Source organism: Mustela nivalis, assembly GCF_964662115.1.
Source record: "Mustela nivalis genome assembly, chromosome: 12".
In the NCBI taxonomy this organism is placed as follows: domain Eukaryota; kingdom Metazoa; phylum Chordata; class Mammalia; order Carnivora; family Mustelidae; genus Mustela; species Mustela nivalis.
The window spans coordinates 41,610,927-41,626,956 of NC_139031.1; the positions used below are offsets into that span (position 1 = coordinate 41,610,927).

At 43.8% G+C, this 16,030-nt stretch overlaps 1 long non-coding RNA gene across 1 annotated transcript; it reads right to left on the reverse strand.

Moving 5' to 3' along the window:
• Positions 1-801: 801 nt before the first annotated feature.
• On the reverse strand, positions 802-15,638 carry LOC309844680. Its single transcript, XR_014300818.1, has 2 exons — positions 14,811-15,638; positions 802-1,281 (listed from the first exon to the last, which is right to left on the reverse strand). It is a non-coding gene; the product is annotated as an uncharacterized lncRNA (long non-coding RNA).
• Positions 15,639-16,030: the final 392 nt, after the last annotated feature.

The window sequence follows — 16,030 nt, forward strand, 5'->3', positions numbered from 1 at the left end:
ATTACAACAGAGTTACAAACCTGCCCATCACTCTCAAACACAGAATTTATAAAGTTAATAAAAAAAACTCTCAAATTTTGAATAGTTCAATGATATCAGAGGTATATAAAGCATTAGAAAAAAAGCTTTGGGGAAGAGTTTGATGAAATGGGTTTTTTGTTTGTTTTTGCTTCTTTTTTTTTTTTTCCTTTCTTTCTCTCTCTCTCTCTCTCTCTTTTTTTTTCAGAGAGACGTGTTGTCTTGTTCTGCTTCTTCATAATCCTCTTCAGGGAGCATGTAGGGCTGTCAGAGGGCAGCATTGGGCCATCAGAGGCCTGCAGGGTGGTCGCCTAGGGGTAGGTTGCCTCCAAGGTGTCTACTCAGAAAGTGCTGAGAATCTGTCCCCTGACACTAGAAGACACAGAGAACTAGTGCCTTTTTTACAGCTGAGAAAGTGAAGCCAAGAGTGGGATAGAGTCTGAGCCTGCTCCAGAAATCTTGCCCCAAATAGTTGCTTTGTTGAGATGAGGCAGGTCTCCCAGGGTTTTGAGGGGTGAGGAATATAGAAGTCTCCCCACAGTGAGAGAGAGAAGGTGTGGAGTTTAAGCTGGAATGGGATTGTTGGGGATCCTGTCCCACAGGAGCAGCTGAGGGATAAGGTCACAACAGAGCAGCGCTGGAGGGGCTGTGGGAGTGGGGAGCCTACCTCCAGCGACTGAGGTCTAACAGAGGAGTCTCACTGAACAGCTCAGATTACATTCATTTCTGCCTGAGTCAAGGAAACTGCAAGAGAAAGGTTTCCCAACAGGAAATCTCCAAAGGGTCCTCCAAAGTATTTTATTTTTTCAGTGTTCCAAGATTCATTGTTTATGTACCACACCCAGTGCTCCATGCAATACGTGCCGTCCTTAATATCCACCACCAGGCTCACTCATCCCCCCACCTCCCTCCCCTCTAAAACCCTCAGATTGTTTTTCAGAGCCCACAGTCTCTCATGGTTCATCTCCCCCTCCGATTTCCCCCAGTTCACTGTTCCTTTCCTTCTCCTAATGTCCTTCATACTATTCCTTATGCTCCACAAGTAAGTGAAACCATATGATAATTGACTCTCTCTGCTTGATTTCTTTCACTCAGCATAATCTCCTCCAGTCCCATCCATGTTGATACAAATGTTGGGTATTCATCCTTTCTGATGGAGGCATAATATTCCATAGTGTATATGGACCACATCTTCTTTATCCATTCATCCATTGAAGGGCATCTTGGTTCTTTCCACAATTTGGCTCTTCTTTCAGGACATGTCTCCAAAGGCAAAGGAAACAAAAGTGAAAATGGACTTTGGGGGACTTCATCAAGATAAAATGCTCCTCCAAAGTACTTTATAGGAGAAGCAGAAAACCACTTTCACCAAATGTGGGGACTGGCCCCTAAAATTTCCCAAGCCTGGAGAGAATTGCTGTCTTTTTTGGGGCACCTGGGTGGCACAGTCGGTTAAACATTTAACTCTTGATTTAGGCTCAGGTCATGATCCCAGGGCCCTGAGATCAAGCCCCTGGTCAGGCTTTGCTCTGGACATGGAGCCTGTTTAAGATTCTCTCTGTTCTTCTGTCCCTTCTGACAGTCCCTCCCCTGCCCCCCCACCACCTCACACACACTCTCCTAGGCTTTCCCCACCAGGACCTTGCTTGAGAGTAACACAAGTGGTAGGGAAGTGGCCAGCGCCACGTTCCCTGTTCTGAGAAGCAGGTCCAGGTTAGCAAAGGGAAGGAAATGTTGTACCAAGGCATTTTGGTAATTATAAGTTGCTGAACTTCATATATTCTGAATTGAGAGTGTTTATGACTTAAAGCAAATGTTGCATTATTTTCTAAAATGAAGGGAAAGTCAGGAGTCTGCAGGAAAAAGACTGTCACGGGCAAAAGATTACCACCAGGCAATAACATTTAAAATTCTGATGGGGGATAAAAATTAGATTGTGTTTTAATTCCAATCCACACATGGAGCTTGTTCATTATGCCAGTTGCATTAAGAAAATCAGTCTCCTTTCTCAATGTCCCAGTACGTCATAAAAAGAAGGTGTCCAGGTTGGAAAGTTTGTTTGCTTTTGATTTTTCTTTTAAGTGTTATTTAGATCCTCGTGAGCTGTGGAGCATCCTACAACATTTCATATGCCTTTGGATGGGAAAGCTTGGATCATTGAACGTAAGGCGTGGAAGGAAACTCACAAGTCATCTTGTATTATCTCTCATTTTACAAAGAAGGAAGCCTGGGGCATACCGAGTTTAAGTGACTTGCCCCCAACAGCACCGCTGGTTAATAGCAAAACAATGACATGCCACACTTCCTTTTCAGATAGGCTCCCAAATTTCCATAGCCTGCTGGATCCACACCCCCAGTCTGAGAGGAGTCTGAAAATAGCAGAGAAGTAGGCAATTTCCTAACAATGCTAATCAGAGGTTACTGTCTTCATTATGAGAACATCAGAGAGGATCTCAGGAAGCAAGGTTTTAGGGAATGTAGGAAGTTAATTACCTTCCTTTATAAATCATTAGTCACCGTCCTGGAACCCGAGGCTGTTTGAAATGCAACTTGTACTTAGTAGCAGGGAATCAGAAGATTTTGGACATTAATATGTGCAAGAGAGCCCCTTTCGTCTAGTTTATTCATCTATGTTTTTCTTTGAAAGGTTTAAACGACTTTTAGAACTATCTTCATATTTAGTTAAAAACAACAAAACAGCTAGAGAATGCTTTGATTGCAATTAATGATTACCTAATATATCTCCTTTAAATAAACATGAAAATGGCTTACATATTTAAGTGACTTCCTGGGATGAAATTGACTAGGCTTTCAAATCTCAGATTGAGGAAAGCATCGTGTGTCCCCAAGCAACTCCCTTAACAATCGGCTGCAGCATCATTATATGTTCCCATCAGTTGGGTAAAATAGTACGTCATCTAAGGATTCTGGGGAAATGCAAATATGTTACCTGGAATGCGACCTAACATTTCCCGGCATTCCTTACAGAGATGGCATGATGGAAAGAAATGACAAACAGGACAGAGACCTTGGGCTGGGGCTGGGTGGGCGGGGAGGAGATAAGAAATATTCTGGGAAGTGGATTAGCTCAGGACAGACTGTTACAGCATCCAGTGAAGTAAGCAGAGAGAAGGGAAGCAGAAAGAGGGCATTGTTTCCTAATGTGCTCCACATCATTAGTCATTAGGAAAATTCAAATCAAAGTCACAATAAGATGTCACTTCACACCCACTAGAGTGGTTATAATCAAAAAGATGGGCAGTAGGTGTTGGTAAGAATGTGAAGAAAATGGAACTCTCACACATTGCTGATGAGAGTGTAAAATTGTGCAGCTGCATTGGAAAACATTTTGGCAGTGCCTAAAAGTTATAGAGCCCCAATTAGGGCCAGCATTTCCACTCCTGGGTATACACCCAAAATAACTGAAAACATATATCTGCCTCAAAACTTATATCTGAACATTCACAGTAGCATTATTTATAGTACCTATAAGTGGAAACAACCAAATTGTCCATCGACTGATGAATGGATAAACACATGTATCCATGCAGTGGAATATTACCCTGCCAAAAAGGGAATGAAGTACTGATTCATACCACAATCATGGACGAACCTTGAAATCACTATGGTAAGTGAAAGAAGCCAGTCACAAAAGGTCATGCATTGTATGATTTCATTTATATTAAGTGTCCCGAGTAGGAAAACCCATAGACAGAAAGTAGATTAGGGACTGGGAGATAGAGGACTGGGGTAAAAGGTAAGGGGTTTCTTTGGAGATGATGAAAATATTCTAGAATTACACAGCAGTGATGTTTGCTCAGTTTTGTAAACTAAAAGCAATTGAACTTTTAGAGGTGTGTTTTATGGTATGTGAATTATATCTCAACAAAAAAATTGTAGAGCTAGATGACGCAGAACAGAAGAGATAACTGCAGAGGCAAATCCCATGTGTAGTAGAGAGATTATAAAGTCAGGAAGAGGGGATTTCCTTAGACTTGAACCACTTCAACAAGGAGGTAGCATAGAGTTCCGGAGGCAGGAGTATGGAAATCTTTTTTCAAATTAATCTATTTTCTCAATGGCATGAAATCAAAGTCATTTTCTAAAGGTGAGATGAAAGAAAAAATTGGGGGAGGTTTGAGAAGGGAAGTGCAAATGGTCCAGTATCCTTGGGAGGATGGGAACATGACATGACAAGGGGCCTACCTGAGGTTTGTGGTCACACATTTAAAGTGGAATGAGGCATCTTGATTTCATGTTTTTCTCCACCCAAATTCAGCCCATTGAAGCAGGTGTGGAGTAGGTGGAGACTGAACCACAGCTGGCATTTTCCAAGTGAGTGTAATATACTCTTGAGATTGTGCACAAGAGTGATTATAATGAGCTGTGGAATCTAAGTGGGATAATGAGGGATGCAGGATGTGAGGAGGTTAACAGAGAGAATGTATTCAGGTTAATGGATTGAGTGCTTCAAGGGGTTGAGAAATGATTAAGGTGGGAGTAGTAGAAGAAATGGGCTGGAAATTTAGGAAGTAGAGACTGTCAGAAGTGGGATGATGGCAACTGAGACTGTACCGTTGATATTAAGGACAATGTCCAAGGTTTATCTTTGGATATGAGTGGCTGCAATAAGTTGCAGGACAAGATCGTTACACCATGGAGTCAATGAAAGGTGACTTAAAGTATTGCTGAGCCATTGGGTGCCTCAACTTGAGGAATGTGCGCTTTGAGTAGAAAAAGCACAGTACTGAGTGCCCCCAGCACTGGAGAAAGATGCTAATCTGAGGGTTAGCAAAGCAGGTCACTGAAGTTTGCAAGTTAGGGGATCCTAGGGTGGTGGTGGATAATTCCAGTGAGGGTGCCCACTGGGTCTAGACTAGACTAGTCCTTCAGCTGTAGGAAGAGGTGTTAATGGACTGAGCAAAATGAGGTCAGCCAGAGTTGGAGTGTCCTAGATGTAGGTGTATATGTGGAGTCCTCACTCTTTCTAGAAGCAGGTTCTGATTCTGCTTCTTTCCTCCCAACCAAACACCATATTTCATCCATTTATTCCATTTCACAGTGTTTTTGTTTATTCTCACAGTTGGGATTAACACACAAGTTCAGCAAAAGTGTCTTGAGCTTTAAAAAACTAACTTGTGCCAGTTGGAGGGAAAAAGTTTGGGAAATTTAGGCTGAAATTGTAGACCTGGTGGGTCTTAATGTCCCGCATCTGGCACAGCTGTGAGGACCCCTGCCACCATGCATTGTTCGGGAGTAATAAGGAAAGCCAAGGGACTCATTCTTTTTGCAAATATATGGGAGTATGTGTCAGCGTTCAAACTCTAATGAATGAAAACCAAGGACAAATGGGGAGAGACAGGAAACAAGAAGCATTTTGAGGGGTGCCTGAGTGGCTCAGTGTGTTTAGCCTCTGCCTTTGGCTCAGGTCATGATCTCAGAGTCCTGGGATTAAGCCCCACACTCTGTTCAGCAGGAATCATGCTTCCCCCCTCTCCCCGCCTGCCTCTGTGCCTACTTGTGATCTCTCTCTCTCTCTCTGTCAAATATATAAAATCTTAAAAAGAAGAAGAAGAAGAAGAAGAAGAAGAAGAAGAAGAAGAAGAAGCAGCAGCAGCAGCAGCAGCAGCATTTGGAAACATTCTTAAAATGCTCAGTCCCCGTAAAGCATTTAATCACAGCTAGGTTTAAATCAAGGCTTTCCCGTGTCAGGCTGTGAGACCTTGGACCATTTCCTTTATCATTTTGGGCTTCAGTTTCTTTTTAAAACTTACTTCAATAACGTGTTGGAGTTCACAAGACGAATGTACTATTGGATTTATATTTAAAAGTTTTATTATATACAATCTTCTATTTTAAAAATTAGGCAGAGGGGTGCCTGGCTGGCTCAGTCAGTAGAGCATGCAACTCTTGATCTCAGGGTTGTGAAATCGAGCCCGTTGGGTGTAGAAGTTATTTTGTCTTCTTTTAAGCAGACAGAAGAGGAAGAGTACTGCATTATGTTGCGAGATAAATGTATTACATTGTTGTTTTCTTTGCAAATTGAATAATCTGCTTCCAAAATAGAACTAAACTCTCCCAAACCGAAGGCTAGCTTGTTAGTCCTTTATCTCATTAGCCATCTGATGTTATCTCTTACATTAAGTTTTGGAATCTTTTACTCAGACACTTGAAGTAGTAATAAATAGGGAAGGCTCAGAAGGCAAAGGGAGGGTTCTTTGGTACCTCAACAGATTTCCTTTGTTTGGACATTTGGGGTAAACATTGGTAAGGCTGTAGTGGGTTCAAGCTGTATGCAGGCAGGGAACAAAACTAGGTAATATTTGAAGATTCCGTTTTGATTTTGGAATAATGATCAAGAATTTTCATTCTTATGTGTTAATTCTGGAAGATTCCTTTTCTGCTGGTGTCTGGTATCTCCTTACAGCCTTTATGTTGATGAATTGCACACATCATGTAGTGACAGTCAATTTGTCACTGCTCTGTACTCACAAGGCCAATGTTTTAAATGAGGTCTTTATTGTTGCTGTTTCAGGCACAGGAATGTGGGAGAGGATAGAACTGTGTGCTCAGCCAAATGGACACTGTCTGGTCGAGTAGGACTGATTCTAACAGTTAGTCCAAGTGATGCTCATTTCCCCAGTTGGCTGAACATGGCAACCAGACCCTCAGGAAATTTGCCTCAGGGTTTCACAGCCATTCTTGGAATAAGGTAGCTTATAACTACCCATTTGTGTGTTCCGTTAATATGTGTTGATCTCTCAAGTGGTCCCTAGTTACTGGGTATTTTTCCTAATTAAGAGAAGGTAGTACCTGTGTTAGCAAGTGGGCCAGCACTTCATTCATTCAGTGCTTGGTATTTAGACCGTATCTTTTTTGACAGAATTGAAATTTTCACATATATCTCATTTAATCCTCAAGTCATTGTTTTCCAAGTTCTTGTATCAGCTAGTCCCTTTAGAGGCAAACCAGCCAACAAGATCACCAAAGATTCCGCTCCAATTACAAAAGTAACCACCAAAGAATATAATTTATTAAAATAGCTTTGGTTGTCCTTTCGCTACCTTCCTCCTCCTACTTCTTTTCACAGAGTTATCCAGGTACTTGGGGTTTCCTTATGTTAGTAATTTTGGTAGAGCTGAGAGCAAAAAGACCTCTAGGTGATGATTTTTCCTGAACCTGTAGAATCCAAAGTCTTTTGAGGAAGTAATGTTAAGTGTCCCAGAAGTAGACCATAGGGATTGAAAGTTTGTTTGTGTTTGTTTGAAGACAGAGAAAGAGAGGAAAGATTGCCCAAGTTTGAGGAGGAAAAGAGATTCCTGTCCCTCTAGTAGGCCTGGGCTTTCTCCCTTGAAGGAGCCCCTCTGTAAGAATGGCTGCATAGTCCATCCTGGGAGGCTGACCCCACCCAAGTGTGCCAGAGAAGATGCTGAGCTTAAAGGAATCGTATGGTGTCTCCATAGTAACCAGTAGGGGCTGTGGTAACAAAGCAATGTTGTGGTGTTATGGAAAACCCCAAGAAACTTGACTGGACTATTAAAGGAAGAGGAGATGACAGTTCAATAATGTCTGAAGATGAATTTTGAACACTTTCAGAAGTGGGTGAAGCTCAGATTCATAATTGCAGTTATGTCAAAGAGTATATATAATGAACTAATACTCATCCATAAGAAGGAGTGAAATCTTGCCATTTGCAACAACATGGATGGAGCTATAGAGTATCATGCTCAGTGAAATAAGTCAGTCAGAGAAAGACAAATACCATATGATCTCACTTATATGTGGAATTTAAGAAGCAAAACAAATGAAGGAAGAAAAAAAGGAGACAAACCAAAAAACAGACTCTGAACTATGGAGAACTGATGATTACCAGAGGGGAGGCGGGTTGGGGGGATGGGCAAAACAGGTGAAGAGGATTAAGAGGACAGTTATGTACTGAGTAACCTGTAGAATTTTTCACACTGTTTTATTGAATGCTCCTGCCAGTGTATATAAAATAATTCAGCTTGTGAAATAGTAATTTACAAAGATTCAGACAAAGCAGGAGCTTATATAGTATGGCACATGTTACAGGGATAAGCTTTTGTATAGGCTTCAGATTTAACTCTCTTAAATATTCACTGGTTCATGAAAAGTGGTTTAGAAGACCATGCAAAGGTTCATTTTACTACAAAAAGGAACAGACTTTCTGAGGTCTGAGGGGGTTGGTCCTTGGGGGCCTACTCCAGTCAGCAGGGAGTTGTGTTGAGCATTCTGTAGACAGAATAGTTTCGGATCTGCAGCTGCCTGGGAAACCTCCACATGCTTGAGCCCTTCACAGACCGAGCTGGTGAACCACTTTCTTTGCGGAGCTCGCCAGAGCTGGGTCGGGTTGTGGGTCCTGTTCTCAGGGCCAGACAGCAGGACAGCCTAGAATTATTAAATCACTATATTGTATACCTCAAAACTGACATAACCCTGTATGTTAACTATGCTGAAATTAAAATTAAATTAAATTATAACTAAAATTTTAAAAATTCAATGATGTAAAGGAAAATTATGAAATGTAATTTTCTTACACATCTATGTTTGTGGACGAGGATTCATTCTTACTATACTAACTTGCATATAGCTTCCCAATTTTCAAAATTGTTTCCTTACCTTAATTACCTATGTCTTAGAATATATTAAAAGGCAATATTATCACCCTTGCTTTAGAGATAAGAGAACTGAGACTCAGAGGAGTGGAATAATTTCCCTAAGAATACACACCAAACAGTGGCAGAGTCAAGAATCAAGGTTAGATACCTGTGTCTGGGCTAGATATGTATTCTCTTCAATATGAAATGCTGCCTTTCTGATAGAGAAAAGAAATACCATTCACTAGGTGCTACTAAGGAGATGGCGGGAGTTATTTAAGTATAACTGAGTTGCTAACTTAAGCCACATTTAACAGTAACAAAATCAGACCTCCATCATATGTTGTCAGAGTCCCTGTGGGAGGATTTACTCGGAATTTTCTACCCAGCTGCTTTGACACCCAGGCTCCTTCCCAGGCCCTGGGCATTCCTCTCTTCCTCAAGGAAGCTGCCCCTCTTGGTCTGTACCCTTAGGGTTTCACCACAGCTGTGCAGTGGGACAGTCTCCCCCCTTCCGGCCCCAAATGCAAGCACAGGGCTCTATACTTCTCCAAGGGTGTGACTAATCTACAGGGAAGGGGTCAACTCATCATCACTTATAACAGGTTGTAAAAGAGCTTATAAATTTCATATAGCAGTGCTCCCTGCTCTCTTAGCATGGCAATGTGACCTCTGAAACCTGAAATCTTTAGCTGTGGCTTTGCTTCCTGGCATGAGGATGGTATCCAGGTAGAATACTAAGCGCCATCCCTTCCTCACTGTCCATCACTCTGCCTTGGCTTTATTTCCCACAGTATACAATCTTGAATCCATGGCTTGTCATTTCCAAACTTACATACTCCCTTCATTCTCCTTTCTTCTTATTTACCTAATAAAACACCAACCCTACATGAACCCTGCATCCTCCTTTCCCATGTCTACACCAGCAGAGCTGAACAAAACAGCTGAAAAAATTAGAAGACACGATACACAGCTGTGCCAAATCTCACAACTTAGATGATTGGCTTCACCATAAATTCACGACCCTCTATCTCCCATGAGACTTCAGTTGTACCTATCAATATGTGATCAATACCTTTCACCAGTCTTTGAATTTGCTAAAACAAAACAAAAAACCAAACCCTTCCTACTTTTCTCCCCTCCCCTGACATTTTCCAACCTCCCTTTTCCCCTCATCTCTAAGATAATGGCCATGCTTCTTAATTCATCCTACCAGTACAACACCATAAGCATGTGCATCCATTTTCACCTTTGCCTCAGTCCCAGTGGAGGAAATGTCCCTCTTCCTAACAAAGGCCCATGCCCCAGGTCCATCCCCCCTGCCTTCTACAGCCATCATTTTTCACTCTCTTGTGCCAACATTTCTACTAGGACTCATTCTTTTCAGGTATACTTAGACTTGAGTATCCTCCATCTTGATAGACTACACCTTATCCTTCCCAACTCCCTCTGCCCTCAGAGAACTTGCCATTGTTCCTCTCAACACCACAGCACAACTTCCAAAGAAGTTGTCTGTATGCACCATAATTCCACTTCCCTACCTCCAATTCTCTAAAGTGCCACCCACGTCCTTCTGTCCAAACTTGCCAAGGGGCAGCAGCTACATTCTGGTTTCCAAAATCAAGGCCTAGTTGCTTCCCCTGATTTCCTTTATTCCTTCAGCAGAACTCAGTCCCACAGATGTTTCTTTCATTGCTGAATCACTTCTCTCTTGACTTCCTTTCCAGCCCATTCTCCTTGCCATCCATCTAGAAACTTCTGAGAGCTTAGAGGGCATTTAGATCTTGTTTCAGATCCTACCATCCATTAAGGAAAAAAAAAAAAAAGCCCCACTTCTACACTTCTACACCATAGACAGGGATGGAGGGAATTTAGTCATAGCAGACTGAGGATCCATTAAGTCCAGAGGGGCTGGCCCAACTGAACCAGATTAGGTCATAGACTTCCCTTGGTTTCTTGAGCATGGATCCTAGCAAGTTCTGTTATGTCAGATCAAGTGAATAAAAGTCACACTTCCTCTTTATTCAGCATGATTGACAGCTACCCTATAACACATGAGTCTGTCATTTCTGACCATCTGTCATGACTGACCATCACTGTTACACCTTTTAGCATCTTCATGACTAGTTCAGGAATCCATCCATTCCCTGATGTGATTTTGTGGCTTAGCCATTAGCCATTATGAAAATCAGAGTCAACTGAGTCTGTCCTGAAATGGTTTGCTGTGCCATATGGCCAATAAAAAGATTATGATAAACGATGCCCTTAAAATACATCTTGGCTTTGACTCTGTGTGGCCAACGAAATCATTTTTTTTTTTTTTTTCAAGGCCAAATACCTGTGCAGGCTCTGGGGGAGAGAACTTCATAACTGACTTCTCACTGAGTGATGTCTAGGAGGGTTTCCTAGTCTTTTAAACTTAATGTGCATGCCTATAAAATTTCAAATTTCAGTAATGTGTGATTTATAAAATTGTAGGAGATAATACCTCTCCCATTAACTAAACTTATTTAGAATCATGGTACAAGGCAATATCCTCAGCAATATAAAGAAACAAGCTACTACAGGCAACAACATGGATAAACCTCATACTAAGAAAAAAAAGCAAGTTTCAATAGATCAGGTATTAAGTGGTTGCATTTATAAGGTAGTCTGGAAAAGACAAAAGCTCAAGGACAAAAAAACAGATCAAGAGTTGACAGGACAGGGCTGGGGATGGGGCTGGGAGTTGGGGGATATTGACTACAGAGAGGCAGGAAGGAATTCTCTGGGATGATTGAATGGTTCTGTGTCTTCACTGTGGCAGTGGTTACACAGCTGTGTGTCTCCTATGGTAACTTTTATGTGATGGCTAGGGTATAGTACTCAGATATTTAGTCCAACATTAATCTAGGTGTTATTGTGAAGGTATTTTGTAGATATGGTTAAGACCTAAAATCATTTGACTCTTAGTAGAGGAGATTAGGGGCACCTGGGTGGCTCAGTCAGTTAAGTGTCTGCCTTTGCCTCAGGTCATAATCCTCAGGACTCTAGGATCAACCCCACGGGGAGCTTCTTTCTCCCTCTTGCTTTGCCTGCCACTCGCCCTGCTTGTGCTCTGTGTGTGCCAAATAAATAAATAAGATCTTAAAAAAAAAAAAAGCAGACGCTTACCAACTGAGCCACCCAGGCACCGTCATTCATAACATTGACCAGGATTGTGTTTTAGGATGTACAGAGAGAGTGTACATGTGTGTGCACATCGGTGTGCAGATAATCACGTGTGTGCCCAGGTACATTGCCCTGTGTGCCTTTGCAGGTATGCATGTTTCTAGCTATGAGGAAGGTGGTTGAGTTTGAAAAGTCTTTAATCATGAAAGTGAAGTGATGAAAAGAAGTCTGTTTTCACAGCGAAAGGAGTTAGCCCCCAGTGCAACAGGAGGCCAGCTGGTTTCTGTCAGGGTGCTAAAGAGGCCTCGCTCTTGGGGAGGGAAGTCGAATGAAAAGCTCACTCTGATTTGTTGAGGACCCTCTATTCACAAGAGTAGGCGGCGTCTGCGCCCTAGTGGTTCAATGTGAACAAGGTGCGTCAAATATGCTGACCGCCCTCCATATGCTCACAGTCTAGTGGGGAGCATAAGTCCACAAACAGCCATCACCCTGGACACAGAATGTGAAGAGACATCAGCCAGATAAAGAAAATTCCATAGATGTAAAGGGGGAGGCAGTGGGATATCCTATTTGAGTGAGAAGGTCAAGAGGGCTTTGCAAAGTTGCATGTTAGCTGGATCAGGAAAGAGGAATATTTCCAGAAGCATAAAAGGGAGGTGGGGAAGAAGGTATTTTGGGAGGAAAACAGTACAAAAATAAATAAATAAAAGTGCAGATCTTAGAACACGTGAAGTGCAGAAAATGGGAGCTCCACCAGGCCAAAGAGATAGTAAATCCAACTTATTAATTCAATAAATACTTGTTGAGGACTTCCTATAGGCCAATTTGGCTAGAACATAGGTATATATAAAAAAGAAGAAAAGAAAAAGGGAAAGTTATGGTAAAAAAAAAAAACACTAGATAGACAAAACTTTCATTAAAAATAGCTTTAAAACTTCTGCCTCTGAGAAGTGAATAAACCCAGAGATGAAAGGGGTCACCCTATCCTTTAAGATCTAGTTAAGATCTGCTCAAGCCACCATTCCACACCCTACTAAATGCCTGATGTGTTTCTTGAGAGGTTTGCTAATTCCTGGGTGCTTAGTCATCCTCACTTCTGGCTCTGGTTTTCTACCAGCCTTAAATCCTTGTTTTCACATTGTGTCTTGCAGCTCTTCTGTTATGTGTCTTCCACACCTCTCCACCCATCCTTCTTCCTGTCCTTGAGCACCAGGCTCCTGAAAGTTTCCGTATGTCTTGCTTTAGCTGCTGGCCAAATTCGGTGCTCCTGCTCATGGAGAAGCATTCAGTATTTGTGCTCAGTGTCTCCACTTCCTCACGTCCCTTATTGCAATTTAACAGGTTCATGGAGTGTAAAGAAATGATAACGGCTCACCTTCTCACTGGGATGCTCTCGAATGTCAGCATCAAATGTCCAGGATTTGACAGAACATGAATGTAAGTAGCCCTGTATCTGAGGAAGGGCGGTGGGGTCATGTCCGTGTACCAGTGATCTGGAAGCAACCCAGGGAAGGCATCTTGAGGATTTCTATCCCATTTGCAGACTGGCACCAAACCCTCCTATTTTCGGCCCCTCACATGGTGTAGTGTCTCTTATTCTAGAGTCTCTCTGCTTTTTTTTTAGAACCAAAAAAATCTTTCTTTCTCCTATAGGGCATGTGTGAGGAGGCTAGAATTGTCATCTGGCTTTGTGGAAACTGAAGAGGAACCTGCTGTCTACAGAATTTCAAGCCAGTCCCACGCCTCTTGGGGGGAGGCACCTAGAGATAAAGAATAAGAAACTGCTATCACCCACCAAATGGAGAAGCCAAGGTCAAAGTCTTCTGCTGTTGTCTGGAACTGTGATGCCTGAGGAGCTGTCACAAAGCTGCTGCCACCACCAAAGTCTCTAGTCTCCCCTCCCCCTCTTCCAATCTCCTGCTTGCCTTCCATAGGCAAAATCTTCCCTTTGTTCCTCCAGGCCTTCCCATAGCTTTATAATAAATGCCATGTATCAAAGTTCTCTTGTTTGAATATCCTGGAGTGGTTTCCATTCTCCTGACTGGATACTGACAAGCACACATTCTTCCCTGTCCCTGTTACTCTGTAACCAGCTCTGCTCTGAGAGTCTCTGCAGGACTGAGTGCTCTCTGAAACCATCTTGTTTACTGCTGTTCATTTGTTTATTGTCTCCCCACCCTCTACCAGAAGGCAAGGGTTAAGATGGTAGGAATCTTCTATTGCCTGGTTCACCCTTGTATCACCAACCCCTAGAATAAAACCTGCTTCACTGGAGATGTTCAAGAACTACTTGCTTGAAAGAATGAACACGTGTGAAAAATGGGACTTAGACACTTTTCTTGGTTTCCATTTTAAAAATTATCAACAGAACACTTCTGGCCCTACAGACGTGACTGACGGTTTGGGGGAGAGAGAGGAAGTTTACAGCTTAGAGCCCCTATGAACTTTGTCTTTCGGAAACTCCACTGTCCACGCTCCATTCTCTCCTCTTCCAACCCCCTCCAGCCACCTCCCTTCAGAGCACACCTACCCAAATGCATCCCGTGGAAGAACAGTACCCCGCTCTCCCGCCCTTATACCCACATTCGGCTAGGGGCTTCTCCGCGGTCTTCCACACCTGTCAATGCTCCCCATTTGGTAAACGGTCCCCACCCCCTCTCCTCCTCTCTGCAACGGGAAAGCATCAGCCGACAGGGTGGGTTTCCCCACCAACACAAACTACACTGCTTTTCTTAGAAGGCAAAATACCTACTATTGGTATCAGTGTAAAAACAACTTTTAAAAAATCAGGGTTTATCGCTTTCAGGTAGATGTTAAATTAGGAAGGTGTCCTCGGATATGGAGCCTAGTGGCATGTAAGGATAGTCTCCCCTCTTCTAAATCAAAGAGGACCTCTGAAGGGCGAAAAAAAGAAAATAAAGATAGGCTCCCTGGGTATTCTTTCCCTGCATATGCCCACTACAAATTCAAATCCAGGGAGGAGGAAGGATGGTGGGAACATTATGTACCATTCAGTTCCCTTACCTTCCGGTTTCACAAAGAAAACTCTTCCAATTCAAATGACTTCCGAAGCCAGCAAAATGAAACTCAGCGAAGGGTGTGTGTGTGTGACTGTTGCACATCTTGATAGGAGAGACAACATTGCAGACCTCATGTGAATGCACGTCACTCAGAAAATGCAGGAACTTGGGGAGTCACCTTGACAAGGTCGGAGCCCGCAACTCCCTCACGGCCGGGAACCAATGGCAGGACAGGCCATGGCCAAGGCGGCCCCGGGGCAGGAGGCGTAAGTTGGCAGAGGTGATGGAGAGGAGAGAAAAAATAGAAAAGAAACTAGGGATATTTGAATACCGCCAGGCGTAACCTCAGGTACATTTTGCTGTCTTAGCTGTGTGAGTCAGCCTGGCCGCAAACAAGCTAAAAAAGGCAGCGGCGGGGCGGGCTGCAGAGCGCGTATTTTGGGTCGGCTGCCCTGCCCACGTTGGAGCTAGCGGGGCTGCAGCTGCGCGTTCCCTAAACCAGGCGCCGGCTGCGGGCGCCCCGGGGTCCAGTTAGAGCCGCTCAGCTCAGAGGGCCTGGGAAAACCGAGGTTGTGTTGCGCGCGGGGGGGGGGGGGGCACTAGCTTATTTGCATAATCGTCCTTACTCCCGTCCTCAGAGCTTCTGAACATGAGAGTTGACCATCAAGTAGAAAAATCTTGTTGATCAAACGCGGACGCCCTGCGTAGCGAAGCAACCCGAGCACAGGAGTCCGGGCGGTCATCTCCAGTCCCAGCTCGCACGGGCAGGCAGGGGCCGGCCGCGCCGCGGGGCGAGGCCATCAGTGAGCGCGAGTCTCCCCCTCGTGGACGAACGGCGTCACCTTTCCCTCGCCGACGGCCTCGTCCCCGCGGACCAGACGTTCACCAAGGGCCAGGAGAGCCTCGGCGGGGGCAGCGGGGCGTGGCGTACTCTGACACACAGTCCGTCTTCAGGTCCAAGGGCTCTTCAGTGAAAGACGAAGCCGAGCCGGAGTTTCTACACGTCGTTGGAGGGGTTTACCTTTGGCGCGTTTGTTACGCTCGGTTGAACTTGACGCGGCGCCTCGCTGTGAAGAGTGAGCACGGAAAGGAATGCCGTTTTCTAGGACGGCTTTTGCCAGGCCTAGGTCCCTTTCGAGGGGGCCCTGTACTGGGGGACAAGCCGAGGAGATCTGTGGCGAATAAAGAGTGATTGGAGAAGGATGATCTTGTTTTCGCGGACAC